Below are 14,286 nucleotides of genomic sequence, written 5' to 3'. Positions count from 1 at the left end.
CATGCTCGCTCGCTCTCTCCCTCCCTCTCTCTCAAAATAAATAAACTTAAAAAAAAAAAAAAAAAAGACAGGGGCACCTGGGTGACTCAGTCAGTTAAGTGACTTCAGCTCAGGTCATGGATTTGAGCCCTACAATGGGCTCTGCTCTAACAGTGCAGAGCCTGCTTCAGATCCTCTGTCTCCCTCTTTCTCTCTGCCCCTCCCCTGCTCACATGCTCTAAAATAAAATAAACATTAAAAAAAAAAGTGATATGGAATAAAGTGGCCATAGTAGCCAAGACATTTGGCGGCGGGGGGGGGGGAGGGGGGGGAGGGAAGACTTTAATCCACATTAAAATGACTAAAATATAGTAATTAAAATAATGTGGGACCAAGGAATAACGATAAGCTTCAACCAATGGTTATAAAATATTCAAAGTTTTCAAAAGAAATTGGAAATCTAAATTTTTAAAGTGAAGTCTCTCAAGTTTCTCTGTTGGCTTAAATCTATGAAAGCATTGTATATTTCCAAAGAAAGCATTTCTGTGGGTTCAATCAGCCACAGTGGACCTCAGCCCTATACACACCCAGCACTTCCTGCCTCACCCTGAGCTCAAGCTGCTTCCTGTTCCTGGACAGCCCTTTCCTCTCCCTCCACCCATTCAAAAGCAACCCACCCATCAAGGTGTGGCTCACAGGCCATCCCTCCACAGAGCATTCTTAGGAGTTACCATGACTTTCCCTCTATGGCCAGGACTACAGTTCTTATCACAGCGTAACTCTAGAGGTCATCCAATGTGCTTGGTCTCTTCCTCTAGACTGGGGAATGGGAACAAATAATAACTCGTGTTACAACCTAATGGCCTAGTCTACGCCAAGGAGATGGACTGCAGTTTCTGTAATCCACTCAACAAATGCAAAAATTCTAATTGTTTTGCCAGACTTCACCAATGATATCACAGTTGGTCTGAATGAAACCGAAATGACTTGAGATCTTTCTCTGAAAGGAGGTCAGTGGGATGAGAGATGCAGCTAAAGCAAGCAGTTGGAGGGTAAGGAATCGGTGGCTAGTAACCTAGAAATAAGATACAAGTACCACGTGGAACACAAGAGACCGACTGCTAAGCATCCTAATTTTGTATCTCAGATTGACTTCCAGAATACAATTTGTATTCAAAATTACCTTTTGCCTCAGCAAATTTTATTGATCCACTTGAACTGTATGTACCCAGTGGGGAAAAAAAAAGAACAGATGAGAACTGTACTATAGCCTGAAAGAAAGTCTGACCCGTAAGACATCTTTTGAAAATATCCTTAATATTCTTTTCATTTTAAGCTCAAAGTAAAGTTTTTTATAACACCTAATTTGTAACTGCTTTGTAGGAACTAAAATTAAGTCATCTTTGAGATACCTATAGTAGCTTACCTTAAGAGAACTGAAAATAATCCTAAAATAATTTGTTGGCAATTTCTGAAGCTACAGCACTTTGGGAAGTTTCAGGAGCTATGAATGAAAAAAAGAAGGAAAAAAAAGCCTAAAAAAGAAAGTTCCCTCCTAAGACGAGCGAAAATGTCCAATTACATCCTAAAGAACATAATGTCGTTAAAGCATCTTTCAAAACACAATACCTCTCGCATAGGAAAACATCTGTGCTAATGAAAAAGAAATGGGCTTTTTAAAATGTTATTAGTTACTAAACTAGAAATGTAGCCTTTGAAAGTGGTGTTATTAGAGAAACATTAACATGTCATGCTTCCTCTTCTTCTGAATCTTTGAAATATGCTTTTTAAGTTCCATTTATTAAAGGGGCAAAGATGTTAAAGAAAACTTAAGATGTTAAAGAAAATTTCCTGGCCATTTGTAAGCTTGTTCAATATTTGTTTAAGGTTAGAAAGTCGTAAATTTAAATCGCTAATACCTTGGCTCAGATTTTAAGTTGTTCATATTTATATCTCTTCTTTACAGCAGAAATATTTCACTCTCCTTTACAAAGAAAAAGAAAGCCCTAGTTTAATATATCACAGAACAAGGGTCAGCAGACTGCGGCCTATAGGCCACATAGAGCACAGGACCTGTTTCTGTAAGGCCTGCTCTCCAAGAAAAGTTTTTCAACATACATATTCAACAAATATGTATGTTGTAGAACATATTTTTAAAAAGTTGTAATTTATATATGTGTGTTTTGAAAATTTATATATATACACACATATACATATACATGCACAGCCCTGGACACCCTATGTAGACAGCAGTCTAAAATATTTACTTCAAAAAATAAATAAATAAAATATTTAGTTTCTGGCCCTTTATACAGAAGCTTACCAACCCTTTCCCCTGCCCCATCACAGAGTAAGCAGCTCTTTATACCCGTGGCCTCATGTGTAGGCCACTGATTTCATACTGAGCCAGAAGAATAAGTGATGGGACCTGGATGGAGGGTGATTTTTTTTTTTTTTTTTATCTTTTCTATTTACCACCGAGGCATACTACTAGAGTATGAGATAAGGCAGCCTCAAATTGACAATGTGCTTTACTCTAATTGAAGATAATAAGATTTGAGATGAGGTGCTCACGTCACAGGGGGGTTAAAGGAACAGGGCACACCCTTTGATACGCATTTCTCCCTCCAGCCCCTCTGTCCAGGTACACTCTTACTCCTCATTCAAACCCAGATCAAAAGTCTCTTCCTCAAAAATCCTCCAAACTTTCTAAACCAAGGTAGCTGTACCCTTCAATGCTTTCAGAACATCCTATACAAAATTAGAGTATTCAATTTATTGTAATATGTAATTATGTTTTTGTTTCCTTTTCAAAAAAGTTTGCATTCCTGGTAGCAAGGACTTGTCTTGCTCAATTCTGGACCCCTCACATTTGGCAGAAAGAATTCCTCACAGTGGGTAGGGATTAGTCCCCTGTGGCTGCCCTAACAAATTACCACAAACTTGGTAGCTAAAATCAGAAATCACTCTCTCATAGCTCTGGAGGCGAGAATCCCAAAAATCACTTTCTCAGAAGACCCTAAGGGAGAATCCATGCCTCTTCCAGCTTTTCTGGTGGCTGCTGGCATTCCTTGGTGTTCCTAGGCTTGTGACCACACTACTCCAAACTCTGCCTCAGTCTTCATACTGACTTCTCTTCTGACCCTCACAAGGATACTTGTCATTGGATTTAGGGCTCACCCAGGTAATCCAGGACGATCTCATCTCAATGTTCTTAATTTAAATGCATCTGCAAAGACCCTTTTTCCAAAAAAGATAACATTCAGATCTTGGTGAGATTGACAGGGAGGTATCTCTTCTTAACAACCACCGTTCAATCCACTACCAAGCACATACAGTAAATACATGCTCATATTGCTTTAGATCCAAATAAAATAAACATATACTAGACAAAACCTATCCCCCCAAAATGGGAAAAGAAAATCTTTATTTCCTCCCCGTTTTTGCCAATGCTCTGTTTGAAAAGCAGCCACTGAGGCACAGCCAGAAGCTTGAACAGCATTTTCTTGCCGAGTCCTTAGTATTACTATACATGGTACCCAACAGCGTATGTTTGGAGACCATTTCTTCACTTCTAGGAAGAAAAGCCCAGGGTTATATATCCTTCCCCACAAACCAATACTCTTGAATACGTGGTAATTCTTCAAGATGCTCTCTGGATGAGGTTTTGATCTCTTTAAATTCTTTACATATGGCCATGAATGTATAATTTTATGACTGTGGCACAAAGTCAAACTATTAAGAACTCACTCTTAAGAACTTAAGACTTAATGCCTTATTTTTCAAGAACTTAGGCTCTGAATCTGCTATAGACTGAACGTCTGTCTGCCCAAAATGTTTATGTTGAAAGTATAACCTCCAAGGAAACAACTGTATTTGTAAATATGGCCTGTGAGGTCATAGATAGGGCTTTAATTACAAGAAGAGATACCAAAGCTCCCTCCCCTCCCTTTCTCTCCGCCCCCCCACCCCCTTCATATAGGAACACAGTGAGAAGGTAGCCACCTGCAAGCCAAGAAGAAAGTCCTCACCAGGAACTGATCCTGATCTTGGATCTCTTCAGAACTGTAAGAAAATAAATTTATGTTGTTTAAACTACCCAGAGCCCAAGCAAACTAAGGCAAGATCTAAACACAATCTTAGGCACATTATAAACACTCAATGAAAATTAGTTGATTTCCATGACTGTGAGTGTTCCGAGCACACAGTTTATGATTTTATAGTAAGACTTTTCAGAAAATATTTTAACAATATGGAGATCAAAGATTGCTGTGCTTTTCAAATTAGGGTTAAAAACTAAGACAACAAGGGGTGCCTGGATGGCTCAGTCGGTTAAGCGTCTGACTTCGGCTCTGGTTATGATCTCGTGGTTTGTGGGTTCGAGCCTGGCATTGAGCTCTCTGCTGACAGCAGAGCCTGGAGCCTGCTTCAGATTCTGTGTCTCCCTCTCTCTCCTCCCCTCCCCCACTCACGCTCACGTGCACTCTCTCAAAAATTAAAAATAAACATCAAAAAAGTGTGCTATCTAAAGCATATGTATTTAAAAAAAACTAAGATAACAAGTTCAAAACATCTATAAGCTGTAATTAGGACTGAAATAATTTTTCTGCCCAAGGTTTGTTTTGTTTTGAAGAGAGAGAGAGAGAGAGAGAGTATAAGCAGGGGAGAGGGGTAGAGGGAGAGAGAGAAAATTTTAAACAGGCTCCATGCTCTCTGCCAAGCCCAACATGGGGCTCGATCCTACAGTCCTGGACTCGTGACCCGAGCCAAAATCTAGAGTCGAACGTTCAACCGACTGAGCCACCCAGGCACCCCAAGGCTTATATTATTAACTGAAGAAACCAATGAACTTCTATTAACACAGAAATCTCTAGAGAATTATGAAATAATGCCAGCAGTACAATATCCATAGGCTCATATTCTTAGAATAAAGCAACCCTAGTATACCTCACCATACCAGGGGACCAAAAAATAATGAAAACTCACAAAAGAGAAAAAGTAAGAAAATTGGCAGTCACCTTGCTATAAAACGTAGTAAAAAATCTATTTTCCCTACTCTTATCACAGCAAGTTATATCCAGCCAAGGGCATCACATCTTAGAGGGAGTCCTTCATATTGTAGACCTCGGAGATTTGTGTATCTGTTAGCAAAATGTTCTGGATGGCAGTATACTACAACAATTTTTTGTCAATCAGAGTAGTCTTAAGGAAATGGTGCATTTTCCTTCTCACACAAAGCACTGTATGAGCTAACAGTGGCTATAAACATGAAGCTGGGGAAGGACTATTGATTAGTCAAATGGTAAAGCACAGAGCATCCTCCAAATTGATAGGAGTCATGTAGGAAATAAAAGAAAATAAATATCCACTTTGATTAAATTCACAAAAGGAATTATGAAGGAAAAATAGCTAAAAAATCATAACTGAGAAAAAGTATATGGTTGTTATGTTACATGTAACTGTTAAAAAGCAGGGAAAATGAGTTTAAAAAAACCCTAGATACTGAAAAAAAACAACAACAACACTACTTTATAAGACAAAACAAATTAAAAAGGAAAAGCTAATGACAGAATAAATAGATTGGTAGAGTAAAATCCAATATAGTTAAACTCTTCCTCAAAAAGAAAACAGGAATGGCAATATGAACATCAGTATAGGATAAGTTTCATTTTAAAGGCATTCAATAAAAAGAATAATAATTTTAAGAAATGTCATGGAGTTATATGTACCAAACAATACACAAATAAACATACAAGTAAAGCTATAAAAAATTTAATGAAGACATAAAACAACAAAACTTTCAAAACAAAACACAAGTAAAAAGCTTCATGACGATGGATTTGGCAATGAGATCTTGGACATGATACCAACAGTATGGGCAACAAAAGAAAAAACAGATAAACAGGACGAAAACAAAATTAACAGCTTTTGTGCCTCAAAGGACACTCTCAACAGAGTGAAGAGGCAACCCACAGAATGGGAGAAAACTATTTACAAATCACGTATCTGATAAGGGGTTAATATCCAGAATATACAAAGAACTTCTAAAAGTCAACAATAAAATCAAAACTAAAAATGGGCAAAGTAAATGAATAGACATGTCTCTAAAGAAAATATACAAATGGTCAATAAGCAAATGAAAGGATGCTCACCATCACTAATTATCAGGGAAATGCAAACCAAAATCACAAGGAGACGTCACTTCACACCCATCAGAATGGCTATTATCAAAAGAAAAAAAAATAATTCCAGAAAATAGCAAGTATTAGCAGGAATATAGAGAAATCGGAACCCCTGTGCCCTGCTGATGGAAATGCAAAATGGTACAGGTGCTGCGGCAAACAGTATAGCAATTCCTAAAAAATTAAACACAGAATTACAATATACAGCAATTCCCCTTCTGGTTACGTGTCCAAAAGAATTTAAAGCAGAGACTCAAAAGACATTTGTACACACATGTTCATGTGGTATAAATACAACTTAACATTATACAGCCTTAAAAAAGGACACCTGGACAAACGCTCGCACATAAATAAACTGTGAAGACATTATGCTAACTAAAATAAGCCAGTCACAAAAAGACAACATAGGATTCTACTTATAAGAGGTATCTAAAATAGTCAAACTCCTAGAAACAGAAAGTAGCATGGTGGTTGCCGGGGAGGCGGGGGGGCGCAGGTAGTGGGAGTAGTGTAATTAGTATATAGTTTCAGTTTTGCCAGATGAGTAAGTTCTGGAGATGCACAGCACAACAATGTGAATATACTTAACACTACTTAATTGTACGCTAAGAATGGGTGAGATGGTAAATTTTATGTTGCTTATATTTTATAATTTAAAATAATAAAAAATAAATTTTAAAAATCCAATGAAGATACAAAAACATGATCAGAATGTAGAACTTAATACACCACCTTTCAAATTAATCCAATTTAACTGAAAAAAATGTTATAACTTAAAATAACCTAAAACAAATCAACTCACTTCAACCTGTTAAAGTCAATTTAACAGGTGAAAAATGGGTTATCACATTCCTCAGTTGAGAAAATACTTTTATTCAAATCTCTATGAAACATTTCTAAAAACAAATCATATAGATACAAAGAAAAATATAGTTATTTCAAAATGAGACTATTTAACAAAGTCTTTGAGTATAAATCAAAATTTAAATATAAATACAAGATGAAGACCTAAAAATAGTTAATACTCAGAAATTTTAAAACATAGTCCTAGAAATCCTTGATTCAAAGAAGAAATCAATTATAAATTATAAGTTAAATTAAAATAAAATTACAACAAAAATCACAAAAATTACAAACAATGAAAAGAATAATTCTTCCAAAAAAAAAAAAAAAGCATAGAATATAGCAAAGGATGTTTAGTCAGAACAGTATTTCTAACTTGAATGCCGTCACAGTTAAAAGGAGATTTACCTTTTTTTTTTTAATTTTTTATTTTTTTTTAATTAACGTTTATTTATTTTTGAGACAGACAGAGACAGAGCATGAACGGGGGAGGGGCAGAGAGAGAGGGAGACACAGAATCGGAAGCAGGCTCCAGGCTCTGAGCTGTCAGCCCAGAGCCCGACGCGGGGCTCGAACTCAAGGACCGCGAGATCGTGACCTGAGCTGAAGTCGGACGCTTAACCGACTGAGCCACCCAGGCGCCCCAAGATTTACCTTTTAAAGAACTAAGTTAAAAAAAAAAAAAAAAAAAGTACAAATAATTAAGAAAATATGAGCTAAAAGTCATGAGAGAAAATAAAAGCAGTAGAAATGAAGCAAAATTCAAAAGCTTTTTTTTTTTTTAAGCATAATAAAATAGCAAAGAAACTTACGGAACATTTTTAAAAAAACAGTTAAAAAAGAGACAATATTAGGAGTTTAAAAAGTTACATAAGCTTTACGATAGAAATGTAATTACATAGTAGGGAATAGTAAATGCCATCCTAAGGCAACAAATTTGAAAGCTTATAAAGCAAATGAGTAGAGACGGACATGAACATCACGGATATGGAAAACAAAGTGGTGGTTGCCAGGGGCTGGGTGTGGATGGCATGGATAAAGATGGTCAAAAGGCACAAACTTGCAGTTATAAGACAAGTAAGTTCTGGGCATACAATGTACAGCATGGTGACTACAGTTATCAATAATGTATTGCATTTGAAAGTTGCTGACGGTAAATCTTAAAAGTGTCATCACAAGAAAGAGAAACGATTGTAGCTGTGTCGTGATAGATGTTAACTTGTGCTAATCATTTAGCAATATATGCATACAGCAAATCATATGTTGTATACCTAAAACTACTAAACTGTTATGTCAGTTATATGTCAATCAATCAATCAATTAAAAAAAAAAAACAAAAAACCACATGAGCAATTTATTACCCAAAACGTAATCCAAAAAAGAAGATGACAACTGTAATGGACAAGTACAGAGAAGAAATTAGAAAAAATAATATATATCTGCCACTCGAAAAAAAAAACAGTAAAAACCATGACCTAATGGTTCGCACTTAATACTAGCCTATAAGGAACAGTTTTAAATGTAGCTCACGGAAAGACATGAATATTTTCTCAATTTATGTATCCACCAACATATTTATTTATTTTTTAAGTAAAAAGAGGGAGGGAGGGAGGGAGGGAGGGAGGGAGAGAGAGAGAATCCCAAGCAGGCTCTGCACTGTCAGCACAGAGCCCGGTGCAGGTCTCAAACCCACAAGCCATGAGATCATGACCTGGGCTATAACCAAGAGTCAGACACTTAACCAACTAAGCCACCCAGGTGATCCTCCACCAAAATATTTGTATAAAAATATGATTCAATAGCAAAGAAAATACTATAGACCAATCCCACTTGTGAATACAGATGTGTATATTCTAAGTATCATTCTAATTTATCAAACAGAATCAAGAAAACTTATACAAAAATAAATTATGAAAAATCAGGGTTTGATCCCCTAATGCAAAGATAGTTCAATGTTAATAAATCCTCTAATGAAATGCTTTATAACAAGGGCACCTGAGTGTCTCAGTTGGTTGGGCATTTGACTTCGACTCAGGTCATGATCTCACGGTTTGTGACTACAAGCCCCACATCAGGTTCACTGCTGTCAGCCTGTCAGCACAGAGCCAGCTTTAGATTCTCTGTCCCCCTCTCTCTTGCCTCTCCCCCACTTGCACTCGCCCCAAAAATAAATAAATAAACTTTTACAATGCTTTATAACAGTCAACTAAATGAGAAAGATGATTTATCAGATGAGTTTTAAAAATACCTATATAAAATTCAACAAGCATTCCAAAAAAAAAAAAAAAAGGAAATAAATCAAGCACATTTAAAGTAAACTGGAGAAGGAAAATACTTAGGATAAATATCCTATAAAATCATGCTTCTGAGGCCAAAGACTTTTAAAGTCACCAGGCAACCAGGTGATAGGTTCCAGTGGGTAACAAGCCCCTTTCACAGAGAAACAGGCTATTGCCTTTGGCCATAATAATGAAAAAAAAAAAAAAAAAAAAAAAATGAACAGTCCTAAAAGCAAGTAAGAAACAGAAAGTAGAATGGTGGCTGTCAGGGACTCAGGAGAGTGAGAAATAGAGTTGCTTTTAATGGGTATACAGTTTCAGTTTGGCAAGATGAAAAAGTTGAGATCTTTCGCACAATGTGAATAGAATTGACATTATTAAGCTGTAGGTTTAAAAACAGTTAAGATGGTATTTTTGTTGTTTTTTATTGCAATAAAAATTTTTTTCTTCTAATTTTTAAACATATATATAAGCGACCAAAATTTTATCAAATTCCTAAAAGCTCAGTATGGGCTAGCACGGTCAATTAGTATTCCAGAAAGCCCCTGATGCAAGGACAGACGCTCCACAGTCATCACCCTGCTCTTTTTGCAAGTCTCCTCCAGGTACTAAGACAAAAGAATGTAACAACAGACCTAAGAAAGCCCTGCCTTGAAAGGGGGTACAAAGGGAGACATCCGCTACCACTGGGACACAAGGATAAAAACTGGCCTCATCCCAGACTCTACTATCAACTGAAGCAAAAGCCATCTGCCACAGGAGCCAGGACAGTAAATACTCCTGCTTCTTCCATGCAAAGATGGACTACAGCTAGAGAAGGAGGTGAAGCCACTGGAAGAGAGACTAGACTCTCTGACTATCCCCTTCCCTAAGCTCAAAAAAAAGCAGCCGCTGGATAAGAGCACTCACACACACTTGCCACTGCACTGAACACTAGGTAAAACTCCTCTGCTCCTGGGATAAGGTAGAAAACTCACTCAGGCCCAGAATTCTAAAATGATTCAAAAATGGAGTCAGACATACTGGTATACAGAAAACACACACAAACATAAGCCTGCCATTGACACAACACAATTTGGCCACTACAAGAAGGTACAGGCATGCTTTCAAAGTCTCAACTCAGACTGAGGTATACCAGGCTTGCCTAAGGCTGAAGTTGGTGTAAAAGAACTGAGACCCACCCCCACCCCACCTCCCACCCATCTGCACCTCCACCCAGACTACCTGCTGGGATAGAGAAAAAGGACAAAAGGAGGTTTCCTATGACACTGGAGTTCAGAGCTGACCAAAAGTTGAGGGTATAGCAGGAACACAGAGAAGAAAAATTCTGACATTCCAGGACTCACAGAAGTGTCAAGGTAAAAGCAATGAATTCCTGAAGGAACTTGAACTATCACATCACTAGAGACTTCAAGAGCAAAGACCAAGTAAAAACTCAGCACATCTACTGACCAAACTGATTCATCCTCCCCCTGCACAGACACTAGTATCTTGCAGAATATGAGATATGTCCGCTTCTTAGCATAATGATTTACTTCAGTCTCTGCTGTTCTTTTATACATAATGTCATAGACTCAATCAAATGTTACAAGACACAAAAACAAAGCAAGTTACACATTGTTAAGATATAAAGCTATCAACATAATCAGATGCCAAGATGGCAGAGATGTTGAAACTATCAAGGAGAGACTTTAAAATAGCTATGATTAAATGTAAAAGAATCTAGAGATAAAGACAAACAGCATGCATACATGAAGAAATTCAGTAAATAGGTGGAAATTTTTAAAAACTGATATGAAAATGCTAAAGAAATAGCTTCATCAAAGAATTAGCTTTATCAAAGAATTCTTTCACTGAGTTTACAAAAAACTGACCACAACAGGAAGAATTAGTAAATGTGAAGCTAGACCATAGAAATTATTCAGACTGAAAACTGAATGGGGGGTGGCCGCTACAGAGGATCCAAGACTTGTGGGACAACATGAGGTAGACTACTGTACTTGTCAAAATAGTCCAGAAAGAGAAGAGAGAAAAGGGGGCAGAAGAAATACTCAAAAAGATAACAGAAATAAACCTATCAAAAATCAGAAGGGACAATAAACTACAAATCAAAAAAGCTAAAACAACCCCAAAATAGGATCACAAATGACTACATACTTACGCACATTTGGTTTCAATGAAGACCAGAGTTAAAAAAATATATCCTGGGGCACCCGGGTGGCTCAGTTGGTTAAGCGTCCCACTTCAGCTCAGGTCATGATCTCAAGGTTTGTGAGTTTGAGCCCCACATTGGGCTCTGTGCTGACAGCTCGGAGCCTGAAGCCTGCTTTGGATTCTGTGTCTCCCTCTCTCTGTTCCTCCCCCACTCACACTCTCTCTCTGTCTCAAAAATAAATAAAGATTAAAAAAAATTAAGAAATATATATATATGTACATATATATATATATATATATATATATATATATATATCCTGAAGGCAGCCAGAGAAAAAGAGAAACATTCATTACATATAGAGGAACAAAACCCAGAATGACAAAGGACATCTCTTCAGAAACCATGTAAGCTAGAGGATAATATAGCAACATCTTGAAACTAATGGGGAGAAAACTGTCAAACTAAAATTCAAACCCAGCTAAAATATTTCAGAAACAAAGGCAAGTAGACTCTTTCAGATAAGTAAAACTGTGAAAAGTCACTGTCAGCAGACCTACATTTCAAGAAATATTTTATTTAGGCAAAAGTAATACGATATTAGATAGAAATTTACAACAAAGAAAGAAAGAACCTTTGAAATATTTAAAAAAATCCATAAATATAAAAAAATTCTCTTCTGATTTGTAATCACTATTAAAGGGAATTAAATCTTTAAAGCAAATACCTAAGAAATATATGATTTATTACATGTGCAAGTTAAAATATATTAGGAAAATAGCATCAACAGGAGAGAAAAAAATGGCAGTATACTGTTGTAATATTCTAACATCATACAGAAAGTGCTATTATATCATTTGACTGTGAGAAATTCATGATGTATATTGCAAACCCGGAAATAACCACTAAAAATATAAAACAAAGAAATATAACTAATAAGCCATTAGTGGAAATAAAATTGACTACTAAAAAATAATCAAGCCCAAAAAAGGCTAGAAATGGAAAAATAAGAGCAAAAAACAGGTGAGACAAATACAAAACGAATAGCAAGTTAGTACATAGAAAACCAATCACATAAAAATGTTTAATGTAAGCTAACAAATCATTCTAAACAAAAGTTGGAGACAGAGTGGATTAAAAAGTCACACCCAATTACATGTTACATGATATATCATATAATTGTGTGTGTGTGTATATACATACATACAGTACAATTATAACTTATAGAATTATATGTTGTCTATAAAGGAAAAAGAGTAATATTACAGGGGTCAATTCACCAAGAAAACACAATACTAAATATGTACGCACCTAATAACAAAGGTTTCAAAATGCATAAAGCAAAAAGTACTAAAACTGAAAAGAGAATTGGATTAATTCACAATTGTATTTTAAATACTTAAGCCAGAAACCAATTTGACAAATTTCATATATTGAAAATAAATAAATAAATACTTAAGCCCATCTTTCCCAATAACTGACAGAAGAGAGAAAAATATCAGTTGACAAAGACTTGAAGACATTATTAACCAACTTAGCTCAATCATATTTATAAAATATAAACCTGACATTCATAGAATGCTCTATCCAATAATGACAGGAAACCTTGTTTTCAAGTGTACATGTAATATTTACCGATACAGCCCATATACTGAGTGATAAAACGAATCTCAGAAAACTTTTAAAGAATCAAAATCATACAGACTCTGAAAACCATGGAATTAAACTAGAAACCAATAGCAGAAAGATATCTGTGAGATCACCAAGTATCTAAATATTAAAAAACACAATTCTAAACAATCTAAAGTCAAAGAAGAAATCACAATGGAAATCAGAAAGTATTTGAACTGAATTAAACTTAAAAGAGCAGTGCTCAAAGTAAAATTTATAACATCATATCCTTATATAAGAAGAAAGGTCTCAAGCTTCCATCTTAAAAAACTAAAAACAGAACAAATTAAACCCATGACAAGCATAAGAAAGGAAATAATAAAGAATTAGAAAAAGTAAAAGTTGGAGAAAAAAATAATGAAACCAAAAGCTGGCCCTTTCAGAACATCAAAAAAATTAATACACCTCTGGCCAGACTGATCAAGACAAAAAGAGAAAAATCACAAGTCACCAACATCAGGTATAACAAGTAGTCAGTGTAGATCCTAAAAACATTAAAAGAATAGGACAATATAAACAACTTTATGCCAATAAATTCTGTAACTCAGATGAAAAAGCCAAATTCCTTCAAAACACGAACTAAGAAGTTTCATTCACAAATGAATATATAATCTGAATAGCTCTGTGCTAAATAAATTGAATTTATAGTTTAAAACCTTCCTACAAAGGAAAGAAAAAAACAAAACAAAACAAAACAAAAAACCCTCCAAACCAGATGGAGCCTCTTGTGAATTCTTCCACACATCTAAGGAAGAAATAATTCCACACAAAGTATTCCAAAAAAGAAAAAAAAAAAAAAAAAACCAGAAGATGATAAAACACTTCCCAAGTTATTTTAGGAGGTGAGGAATAACCCTGAAAGCAAAATCAGATAGAGAAACTAAAAAGAATAAATAGTACTGACCACCATGTCCCATGAACTTATATATTTTTTATTTCTTAACAAAATATAAGAAAATCAAATACAACTATATATAATTAGATGACACATCAAGAACAAGTAAGACTTACACAAGGAATGAAAGGCTGACACAACATTTAAAATCAAGCAACACACACACAAATCAAACACAATTAACTCACTAAATTAACAGACTAAAACAGAAAATCATATATCATCTCAATAAATACAAAATAGCCAAAAGCCTATAAAACTACTTATAACTAAATTCAAGTAAAC

General features: G+C 35.6%; 1 protein-coding gene across 8 annotated transcripts in view; it reads right to left on the bottom strand.

Annotated features, from left to right (window-relative positions):
* The window catches only part of KLF12 (KLF transcription factor 12), a 443,329-nt gene that overhangs the window by 415,182 nt on the left and 13,861 nt on the right, over nucleotides 1–14,286 (bottom strand). For 3 of the 8 annotated variants that reach the window (XM_019444195.2, XM_019444190.2, XM_019444197.2), the window contains exon 2: nucleotides 3,985–4,044. The exons of the other annotated variants lie outside the window; for them this stretch is intronic. The gene's annotated coding sequence lies outside the window, so the exon portion shown is untranslated. The remainder of the gene's footprint in view (nucleotides 1–3,984; nucleotides 4,045–14,286) is intronic. 8 annotated transcript variants of the gene reach the window in all.

The sequence above is a fragment of the Panthera pardus genome, unplaced genomic scaffold (assembly GCF_024362965.1).
Source record: "Panthera pardus isolate Hobbes unplaced genomic scaffold, ASM2436296v1 HiC_scaffold_1, whole genome shotgun sequence".
Lineage (NCBI taxonomy): Eukaryota > Metazoa > Chordata > Mammalia > Carnivora > Felidae > Panthera > Panthera pardus.
The sequence above is the reverse complement of the archived record's forward strand: the minus strand, read 5'-3'. Positions and strand labels throughout refer to the sequence as shown.